The 12,508-nt window shown below is 37.3% G+C and overlaps 1 long non-coding RNA gene across 1 annotated transcript; it reads right to left on the bottom strand.

Moving 5' to 3' along the window:
- Positions 1–1,191: 1,191 nt before the first annotated feature.
- On the bottom strand, positions 1,192–4,697 carry LOC117319397. The gene is made up of 3 exons (XR_004530720.1): positions 4,527–4,697; positions 4,108–4,339; positions 1,192–2,107 (listed from the first exon to the last, which is right to left on the bottom strand). It is a non-coding gene; the product is annotated as an uncharacterized LOC117319397 (long non-coding RNA).
- Between the last annotated feature and the right edge of the window lie 7,811 nt (positions 4,698–12,508).

Here is a 12,508-nt window from a genome sequence, read left to right as displayed (position 1 = left end):
CTTATAACAGTAATGCGTTATAGCAAAGGTCATTATATGGGTCACACGAGGTCACAGGTCAAATTGTTCATCAATGTGGATCAATATCGTATACATTCACTATGCATATCATAATTTAGTTTGAATATATACCAAAGGTCATTATATGAGTCACCAAAGGTCACAGGTAAAATTCTTAATTAATGTGGACCAATGTCGCATACATTTTATATGCATATTTTAAAACAGTGTAAAGTTATACGAAATGTCATTATCAGGTTCAATTAAGGTCACGGGTCAAATTATCGATCAATGTCGATAAATGGTATACATGTATAGGGACATCTTATTTAAAGTGATGCTAATGGTCATTATCTGGGTCACCAGATGTCACGAGTTAAAGTGTTAATCAATGTACATAATTATTATTTACATTTTATATACACTTCTCATAACAGCCTAATGTGATATCAAAGGTCACCTAAGGTCACGGGCGATTTTATTTTACCATTGCCCTTCAATATCGTTTATACATTGTAGCATGTAAGCATAATTTATCGCAACGTCTATGACAATATAAACTGGTACCGAGATCCAATACTTTTATGTGGTTCAATATTCAACGGGGTCCATTTTCAACGGGTATGTAAAAAATTTTTATATTTTGTTCCGTTTTCCACGGCATCCCGGTTCCATTTTCAACGTTGAAAATGGACCCGGGTTCCATTTTCCACGGGGGTCCATTTTCAACGTTACACCGGCTACAATGATACCTGTACCGTTAGGTATTGCGTACATTTAGTGATTAACGTTACCGTTACGAACATATTTTCGCTCAGCTCGAAAATTTATAGATAAGATGAAAATCCCTTGGTAATTCTTAATTTTTTAATTTGAGATGACACAAAGTCGGGAGGGGGCAAAAAGATATGTTAAAATTGTTGAGTACTTTATGATTGACGGAATGTAATGAAATCGCTTTAGAAAAACTACAAAATGGAAGCAAAATACAAGCAATTAATAAAAACAAAAAAAGGAGAGAAGCAACTATTTTATCAATAAATAATGTTTACCATTAACTGTTATACAGCCTTAAAAAGACACAAAAACAGTATAATATCCAATACAAAAGAGTTGTGGCATACATGGTGTTTTATAAAATAAATATTCTTTGTTCCATTTGTTCCCAAAATATCCGAATGATAGCAGTTTACATCGTTTACAAATATTTATTTACTATTAAATCAAATAATGAAAACAAATCATTTGAATTAACAGAATTAAAATACCTGTAACTTACTATCTAAGTGTCGGAGAATCACAAATAGATCACGTCCGAATGAATATGCCAATAAAAGATGAAATGAAAGGCGTCTAAAGATTGTACAAAAAAGACAAAGTCACTCGAGTCACTTGTATCTGACAGAAGAGAAAACTTCGTCAGAGCCCTGTCAGCCAATTTCAATAATACAAAGTACAAAAACACACAAAAAAATCGTAATCCTGACAAGGAAACTTCGTCAGAACCCCGTAGAAGTCATTTTCATTAATACAAAGTACAAAAGACGCATAAAGCTACTCGTTTCAATATTTCCCAGAATGCATTTCGTATTTTCTTATTCTGAAAGAAAAAGCTCCATGCGACCTCCGGGCTCCAGGGAACTTAGTTAAGAGTAAAGTTCCATTGTTATTGCATATATGTCATCAGTGTTGGTAGATCAATACTTCGATAACGGTGCTTCAATTCCATACATCGTGCTTGAATGGAATGTATTAGACTCGCTCATTCTAAACTGTTGCATAGTTTTGTGATCATACTTGCATTGTGTGACCTTGACTCATAATGTATCAAAAGATTAGTGTCCTCGTTTTCTAACGTTGAACACTTTCTGAGATGCTATGCCATATGAAGTGATAAAGTCTCCTCTGTGAAGTTACCATATATTTCTACATTGTACCGAATTCCGTTAGGCACGATGTAGCCAACAGCCAGTGTAATGCATTCGAAGCTGCCGGAGCCTCCATCTTTGCACTCGCTGCCCAATATGTGACAAAAGTCGTTGAAGAAATGATCCACATTTGAAGCCAGCAGCCGATAAGGCACCCCTCCTGGGTAGAACAAGATATCCTAAAACGAATGTCATTGAATAATTAAAAACAATAAGTAAAACATTTTAGCATTTCTTTCAATTGTCTTAAACCTTGATAATTTATGTATACTTAATTTACTACAGTTTTCCTGCTTATGTTTCAGTCAAAGATAAAAACACGTCTTAACAAACAAGTGTTAATTGTAACGCGGCTCATCAAAATTGACCATCTTAATTTACACCAATCAGAAGAAAGTAAAATACTACATCACATATTGAACGGTAGGGCCTTCATTTCATTACCATTGCAACCAAGCTATTCGAAACTGTTACGTTTGTTTTAGGCATTCCTCAAAACCCCTATGTACTACATGTCAGCAAAATCCGGTGTAACGTTGAAAATGGATCCCCGTTGAAATTGACCCTAGGTCAGTTTTCAATGTTGAATAATGGATCCTGTGTCAGTTTCCACGCTGAATATGGACCTTGAGTGCAGTTAAGAATTGGTCGCGAAAGGTCAATTCTCGACGGATGGTATGTTGAAAATTGACCGTTGAAAATTGAATGTTCAACTCAAGCTTCACCGATCTACTTCATGCGACATAAAATGTATGGGCTCTTTGATCGCCTCTCTCCCTGTAAGCGCCCTGTTCTGAATAGGTATTGGATTTACATAAGCTCCCAGTGCATCGTTCTGTAGTAATGTTCTGTCTGTTGGTTCGCATATTGTGTTCTGACGGATTATTTTGATGTTGTTTAAGCACACTCTCTGGTCATAGGATGTTCGGGCTTGGTAGTTTAATACGGGAGTTTCGAGATAGTGATTATAACGTAAAATTACGTGGTCTGAGTATGATATTTCCACCAAAATAAGACGTCAGAATCACCGGAGGATGGGACAATCGATAATCGTACTCAAACCATATAATGTTACGTCAGTTTGACTATCTCGAAGCTCCCGTATTGTTTGAGGTAATTTCTGTTGTTTATAACCTTAGCGCCATATATTTTTGGTTCTCAGATTTCCTTTTGTATACGCCAACGAAAGAGTAAACCATTTGTAATGGGGTCAGTGTTTAACGGTTTACATATTTTACGGGTGGTCGGAGTAAAGAATGCACTGATGGTTCAATTTTCAATGACATTCAGGGTCAATATTCAACGTTAAAAACTGATCACGAGTCAATTTTCAACGAGGGTCCATTTTCAACATTACACCGGCAATACCTTAATTTTCACTAATGAGAAGCGAAAACATTGCGGCCAGTCTTGTGTAATCAAGAAATAGAATAGGCAGTCATTATTTCTTAATAAAAACAAGTGTTTATATTAAATTTCCAAAAGCCTATAAATTATCTGATCACAACACGGAATTCACAATTCTGATTATTATGCCATACCACACCGGTCAGCCAACGACCAATCAGAGGCCTCCACTGTCCAGTTTGTTGTTTTTTGTTGTTGTATTTTTATATTTATTTATCTTAGAGCGTACCTTGTACTTATCCAGTCCTTAAATTTTGATGCCTCAAATAGAACAAAATTTATGAAAATTAGATTATAGTTAACAGTATATTATAGTTTACAGTAGATTATGGTTAATAGTATATTGTAGTTTACAGTAGAATATTTACATTCTGTGTTGCATTTGCCTATATGTCGTTAGTAAACCAAATTGTATTCATCAGAGTGTACACTACAATTTACAGTGATTCGGTCAGAGTAGGGATACAGCCCCAGATGTTGCTGGTCAAAACAATGGTCCCCAGTTACATTCGGCCAGGAGAGATTTCGAATGCTAGCATTTATCTACGTAAACCACCACAAAAAAAGCAACGCAAGTTATGAGAGTAAAATTTAATAATAGAAAAAATGAAGTCGACCGACTCGACACAAAATTATTATAAGCTCTATTCCTGATCTATAGGAAGTAATCGAATTGTCATTGTAGAAAAAATAAAGCTGTTTGCACGTCTAGAGGCAACCAGTGATAATTCCTATCGGGGATTTAATTATTATCTAATGCAAAATGGCTTACCCTCTCTACTATGAGTTCACCTCTCCTCTCTTCTAGTATCTTCCGTAGAAAAGCCTCATTTCCGGTCGTGTACACCCTTACGTTTGAGTCTCGGTTTTCCTGCGATGTCCTGCAGGATGAAGTCTCTCAGACGATAGACCAATTCTCTGCCTTCATATCCTTTGCGCATGCGAAGTGCTCTCGGTATTAACGTTTCTCCGTCATCAATGAAAGTAACACATTGGAACGCTACCTAATAGAGAACCGTAAACTGATATATTCGTTAACTCTAAGTAGAAAATAATGACCATTATTTACATAGTATAAAAAAAACTTCATTCCAATATATATTCTCAAATATGTTGTGTTGTTTGAAGTAAATCATCCCTGTTATTAAATCTAAATAATAATACTTTGGATTGTTGTAGAGTGATACTCACCATTGTTTTATTGACAATAACAGCATATCCAGTGTGATCGGCCATAAATGTCCTATAGAGGGCGGGCAGGTAGTCTAGTCCATCGTATACGTCTCGGATACTCATAACATCGTGATAGTCCTCTATGCCAACTTTTCGACATTCGATAACATCCATTATGGACACCAGTGCCTTCTTCATATCTTACCTGGCAAACTGTTCGTAAAAATGTATCAAAACATTAAAAACATCATTCGTGAATCGTAATTTGGTAAACAGCCTAGATAAATGTAAAGCAGACTCGTAATTCAAATAAATTAATTCGTGTGAGAAAATAGAACACTGGACAGGTCAGTACGTATTCCACTGTGTGGCTGTATAGTCCGGTTGCCAAACCCCGATTTCTTTCTTAACCTTGCATTTTCGTCCACATAATGTTGTTTTAGTGATTTTTGCATGTTGGAGGGGTGCTGGTCCCAGAAGTGCTTGGTGCTACTCTGGCACCCCTAGCCTTTTGAAATATTCAAGATGGCGGAAAAATCTAAAAATGGCAATAAATAACTCATTTATTACTCTAGAGTTACATTTTTTGTGTCTATACTGGGACTTTTAGGGTCATAGATACCACTCAAATCATGTTAAATACAATACAGTAATCAATTCTTTAATTCAGTCTAAAATAGCCTGCAAAATAGCCGCCGAAATCTCAAAATTACAATAAGTCATGTATAATGGTTATTGGTGTTTATGTTTTGATATGGAGATTGCTTTATAGTAACACAATCACATTCAAAATATTGTTCAGTATGAAGGGAAAGTATGTTATGATTAAATGTTATGCCAGGTATGGATTATATTATATGCGACCCATAGAAGCCCTTCCATATGCAGTATCTAGAGCATTCTTGGAGGTTAGCATGTGATGTGTCATTTACCTGGATTTATGGAATGAAATGTGGTCAGACATGTTTATCATAACATTCATGCGGTATGGCCATGGTCCTGGATGACTTGTGGGATTAATTGTTAACCAATCTGCTCTTAAACGGTGGGCACTGAGCCTTCATGTCTGCACTCACCTCATCAAAGACATAGCAGACATTCGCGAGAAAGACACACAATTACAAGTTATTTCACACAGGGAGGATATGCCAGCTCGTATACGTACCTTGGGTTCGACAGACATTACGAGTATCGCATCAAGAGTGTCACTCGAAATTTGTGTGCAGGGGAAAGGGCAACAAGATGTCACATGATTGCGCCCACTACTCCCTTACCTTTTCAACAAGTTATCTGAACAGTCACAGAAAACAAAGTGCAGGTCACAGACTTATTTGTCTGCAGATGTTAGAACGGGTGCGTAATCTTCAGTCTACAGACTCAGCGTTCAGTCACAGACTAGTGGTAACTGGACTTGTCCGTGCGCCACATGAGGTCCATATGATTGTCTTGCTAGAAAAAAGTGACATGAGAACAACTCACGAGGAGGCAGACGTGACTATTCCACAGAAAATGACGTGTCCTGCAACACAATGGCGCAAATGCATCAAAGTGTAGTGTGACGATACTTATGTATTCATCTTACAGGTTTACCTGTACCACATCCAGAATCCGACATGCCCTGTCATAATGGAAGCAACCAGTCCACAATGGTCATCAGTAGATGAACGAGCAACGGCGAAGAAATATGCTAATATAGTACAACATCTTTTGGCAGCACATGCTTTGTCAGGATGTGACACTTTTGCCTACATGTTTTGGAAAAGGGACAGTACTGTAGGTTCTTAAAAAAGAACACACTCAGATAGATTGGGGAGCAGGCAGCAGATATAAATGAAGTAATTTCAGAGCTCACATCATTTGTTGCGACATGTTATGGCAGCAAAATTGTAGATAACATCTCCAAACCTCACTATCAAAATTAATATTGGTATCTTAACTGGTGAAGAGGCAACTTACTACAACGCCGAAATTAAAGTCACTGCCACCAACACCAAGCCATTTTGCTGAAAACGTCAAACGTGCTCATATACAGGTGTGCAATTAGAAGGAAGTACTAGAGAAAGGCCCGTCTGGTCTTGAGATGCGAGAGGCATTGGCTGGATCCGGGATGAAGCGTTAAAAGCTCTTTCACCCGTTACACTACCTTCCAACGTACCCCAACTCCCCTGGGATTATGAAGATTATCAGATGTAGTTGCGCTAGTGATCATCCGTGTGCAACAGCTGGGTGCGACTGTCAGAAGGCTCAGTTTTCTGTGACTGCGCCATAGAACACATCTGGGAGAATCAGATCAGCTGAGAGATACTGGAAATGGAACTGAGGATAGATGATGAAAGAGCTGAGAGAATATTATATAATGCACCTAAAGTGGATGTTATTATTCGCAAAGAGTGTGCATTCGAACAATAGTCGTGTAAAAGGAGGAAGTAACACAAATATTTTCTTTTGTACTGGTGTGCACGAGCCTGGTGTTAAGGTACGCCTATACCCTCATACAAGTTTATGTGTATGGGCTGTTGCTGGTGTCATATATACGTCTATACCCCATACATTTGAAGTTTATGTGTAGGGGCTGTGGTTGGTATCATTGGTACGCCTATACCCCATACATTTAAAAGTTTATGTGTATGGGATGTGGCTGGTGTCATTGGTACGCCTATACCCCATACATTTGAAGTTTATGTGTATGGGCTATGGTTGGTGTCATTGGTACGCCTATACCCCATCCAATGTATGTGTATGGGCGGTGGTTTGTGTCATATGTACGCCTATACACCATACAAGTTTATGTGTACGCCTATACCCCATACAAGTTTATGTGTACGCCTATACCATATACAAGTTTATGTGTATGGGCGATGGTTGGTGTCATATGTACGCCATATACCCCATACACGTTTATGTGTATGGGCTGTGGTTGGTGTAATAGGTACGCCTATACCCCCGCAGAAATGTATAACGCTTAAAAACAAATCATTTGACTGATAAACATTATTATGGTTTCGACAACCATTGTCATTACGAGCTCTGAGTTCGTATATTGTAATTTTGATACTTTTATAATTTCGTGGTGGTCATTAAAAATCTTGGATTTGACTAATCCCTCTAGGGAAACAATGACTTATTGCAATTTTGAGGTTTCGGAGGCCATTTTGACGGCTATTTTAGATTGAATTAAAGAATTGATTACTGCAATGTATTTTACATGATTTTAATGGTATCTATGACCCTAAAAAACCCCGTATAGACACAGAAAATGTAACTCTAGAGTACTAAATGAGTAACTTATTGTCATTTTTAGATTTTTCAGCCATCTTCGCGGCCATCTTGAATATTTCAGAATGCTCAAGGGTGCCAAAGTGGCACCAAGCAGTTTTGGAATCAGCACTCATCCAACATACGCAAAACACTAAAAAACAGTATGTGGACGCTACTGCAACGTTTAGTGGGCTGCTGCTGGACTAGTATATCCCCCTACTCCAACAATGTTAGGGGATAACACGGCGAAAAACACAGAGTGTCAAATGTTCAAAGTCAGGATTTTGATTATATCAAACAGCTAAATTACATTCAAGTGTTTAACGGTGTCATGCTATTACCTCTTTTTCTTGAATTCATATTTAAAATCCGCAAAAATAGCACTCAAAGACACACATTCACGATTTTTTACATTTCCATGTTCCATTCCGGTTACAACTTTGATTCGAAAATGGCGGTTCGGTAAATACAAAAATGGAATATAAAGCAAAAACAAAAGAAAAGCTATTTTCTGTGAGCTTTATGTTTGTTCCGCTTGATACACACATTCCGATGCCGCCATGTTCGAAATAGGTCACTTGAAGCGGTTGAATGATGTAAGCAAAGTGTTTTATGTATAGTATTACTAACTTGATGTGAATTAGCGACTGGACTGTTTAAATGGGATATATAATACCTAAATGTAAGTACACATCGTTGTCATCAAGTTTTGACTTATAAATACTGATATTATTGTCTCAATCTTACCGCCCTGAAATCAGGTCGGAACTTGCACGGTGTAAAATAGGGTTCGGTTGCTAAAGGTCGGTTAGCTGAAGTATATAATCCCCCAAATCATCAAGAATCCATGCCCTGGTTCATTTAGATGGGGTTGACCCTTGACATTTTGACATCAAAACAATCGCAATGAAGCAAAATATACAACATACATGTACTATGTTGTGGCTCTTGTTTCATTCCACCCCCATATCTGCTGGGCTAATGTACATCTTAATACCAGTATAATACATTTCAACCTTAAATACCTCCGCCACTAACAGCAAGGTCATATATAGCCAGAGATACATTTTATCCTACTGAATTTGACCTTTGGTCAGTTGAACTCTTTTTTAGTTCCTACCAAATGTGTATTTTAATTTCACAACAAAATGCTTATCATTAAATCATACAATATTTGATCTGAACTTTGCTTTTCACTCTTAACCCTTTGGCTCGGAGACCGTGACTTTTGGTCACTTTATTCCTTGTTAAATCAACTTAATTTGATTAAGTATGTCTTTAAAATGCTAATCAGTAAAAAGAAAAAAAATGACCTTGCCGCCAAACGACCTTGACCATTTACCTCGATGCCTACCTCATATTGCATCTTAGTGGATAGAACATCTTGATCAAATTCCATGTTCATTGGTCAATATATACTAAAGTTATCAGCCGGGAAGTTAAATGTGGTCAGACGGCACTAATCAGGACATTTCACATCGTAAAGAACAAATTCAAGTCTCTCGGTTATTTCACTTCCGGGTTCTGTAAAATGATTGAACGACACGTAAGTCAGATCTTAAAGTGTCAATGAAGGTGTCTCTTGAGTCGACGTCCACCTCAAGAAAAAAGATAATAATTATGAGACAGGTGGCATTATAAAATGTAAATTTCATGAAGGTTCAAATTGGATATATTTACATTCTGTTTTGCATTTGCCTATATGTCGTTAGTAAACCAAATTGAAGTTATGAAGCTGTATAATACAATTGACAGTGATTCGGTCAGCGTAGGAATACAGCACCAGATGTTGTTGGTTACTTTCGGCATGGAGAGCTTTCAAATGCTAGCATTTATTTTCATAAGCCACCACAAAAATTAAACAAAATGATAATAAAAAAAATGCAACACAAAATTATTATAAGCGTTATTCTTGATCTAGACGTAATTATCAAATTGTCAACGTCGTCACAATCACAGGAGCTCGTTTCCAAATTTTGAGAAATGCAAGACACGATACCATTAAAAGTCCAGCGTTTATATATATATATCGACATGGTTTCCGGATGTGTACTGAATTTTAGTGTTGTGGTTATTCACTGATGTTAAAGGCCTATCGTACTGCAAAATCGAGTCCCTGTGAAGTTAAACATATGGCCGGTTAGACTGGAAGCTGCTTCGAAGTAAATGCCCTTTGAATCGTTTTCAACTACTACCAAGACGACTTTCATTTAGAATTTAAGAGCTGATATTCATCTGAAAATAACGTAATTCCAGTCGATGGATGCATAAGACTTTCCGAGTAATCGAGTTTATCTGGTGCAATACTCGTTCAACGCCGCATCTTTTCTAATTGATAACTGTATATCATTGCGCAGAAAAAAGGACTTTCATAAATTTCCGATAGAGGGCGGGCAGGTTGTCCAGTCCATCATATACGTCTCGGATACTCATAACATCGTCATAGTCCTCTATGGCAAAATGTTTGTAAACATAATATATCAAAACATTTAAAACGTTGTTTCGCTACCATCAACATCATTCATTAATAATATTCATATATAGATATATAGATACATATAAGACAGACTAAGGAATTAAATTCATTAATTCGTGTGTGAAAGAAACTAGAACGGTGAACTTAATCATCAAGATATGCCCTGGTTCATATCGATGAGGTCAACGTTTGACGTTTAGAAATGTTTCATTTACCTCCGTATTTGCAGGGCTAACGTCAATATAAATACCGGCAGAATGCATATTTGTTAGCTTTAATTTGGTTCATCCAGTGATCTTGAAATTTGGTCAGTTGAATCCTTGTTTAATTTCCTTCGAACTGTATATACATTATAATAATTTCATATCAAAATGTGCATCGGTGAAAGGATGCAAAATTTGACATGGACTTTGCTTTGACCCTTTGACCTTGGCTCCATTGGCCCGGTGACCATGACCTTTGGTCAATTAACTTCTCGTTTAATTCCAACATTCTTTGCTTCATCATGTCTTAACAAAATGCTCATCGGGGTAGATACAAAATTTGACCTTGTCGCCCAATAATCTTGACCTTGATGTCTACCTCAGTATGTCTTTTTGTGGACCAAGTTTAATGTTAAACGGTCAACACACATACTAAAGTTATCAGCCGGGAGCTAAAGTGTGGACGGACAGACGGACAAACGGTGCTTTCTACAGGGCACCTGTATATATTACAGGGCCCTAATACATGGTAGAGAACAAGTTTAAAACACAATATAAACTACTCAATGCAATTACTGTTGATGCATTACACGATGTAATTTTATTCAGTACAGTATATGGCTAAGATAATGAAAATAGCTATTTACCTGCAGTGCCACACCTTTTGTTTGACTAGATTCTACACAGTTCAGTAATTCAGTCGGTGACTAGATTGCATAATCTATCTAAGTCTGTACTTTCATGACGTCAACCAATTTGCTCTTGTCAAAACACGCCCTATTTGGCCGTTAAACCATGATTTCAATAGAAGAAATATACTACAATGACAAGAAATGAAACAGAATCACGCCGTGTGGTAACATATACGCATTTTATCAGAGGACTTTCGTTCCAATACAGCATGTATCTAGTCTCAATACGGAACACACACCATTTCAAGGGAGGTCATTAAAAAATGCAGACGATATAGAAAGTAGACACTAGGGTTTGGAGGACACAAGTCTCTCAGTTACATTACATATTTATCAGGTGATAACTTACTTGTCTTTGATACATCCCGTCACTTCCGGGATCTGTAAAACGATCAAACGACTTACGTGGTCAACTATAAGTATTCTTTGTAAGGTTTAGCAGGCAACCTTTCCCGTGATATATCATTCAAAATGGCGACCTTCGCTAAAGTGTCAAAGTAGGCGTCTCTTCAGACGTCAACCGCAAGTAAAAAACTCATTATATTTATAATATGTAAATTTCAAGAGGGTTGAAAGGTCGAATTTCAACTATTGGTAGCTTCTGGGGTTATGCGTTTACAAAAAGGCATTAATTAAAGTCAAAATATGTACATACGCAAGAATATAGCGCCATTATTGTGCCAAAAATGGGGGGGAGGGGGGGGGGGGGGGGGGGGGGGGGGGGGGGACATTGAAGAATTAAATGAGACTTACCTGTAAGTTGATGATAATCTGTCTTCACTTCCGATGGTACGAAGGGATCCAATGAGATGCGTGCGCATATCACCAGTCATTCTTTAAAGTCGTGGAGTGAACACTTAACCACTGCTATATAAACATATATAGAAATATCTTATGTAAGGGAGGGTACCTCAACGGGTGGGCATGTGATCCCTTCGTACCATCTAAAGCGGAGACAGAATTTTCATCAAATTTCAACTTACAGGTAAGTCTCATTTAATTCTCTTCAATTCCATCCACAACAGTAATATAGAGAACAAGCGTTGAATGTATTAAAGAAATCAAGATGTCAACAATATCATAATCAACAAAGCAAACTGGAAAAATAGGTTAAAGTCATGTCTGTCAACTACTAAATAAACACTATGCAACATAATCACTGACCATACAAAAACAATGAACAATAAAGTCATTTGACATCTCCATACAGCACACCACACACCACAGTAAAAGTCAGTTCAGTCAACATGTAAATAATCCAAGTCAGTTCAAACAACTTGCAGTAGTCCAAGGGAAACAACTCTATCAATAATGAACATCAGTTGAGCTGATATGATTGATCATCTGTACAACCAAGAGATTTAAGGTAAA

The sequence above is a fragment of the Pecten maximus genome, chromosome 2 (genome assembly GCF_902652985.1).
Source record: "Pecten maximus chromosome 2, xPecMax1.1, whole genome shotgun sequence".
Lineage (NCBI taxonomy): Eukaryota > Metazoa > Mollusca > Bivalvia > Pectinida > Pectinidae > Pecten > Pecten maximus.
Note: the sequence above shows the minus strand (reverse complement) of the source record. Positions and strands in the feature narration are given on the sequence as shown.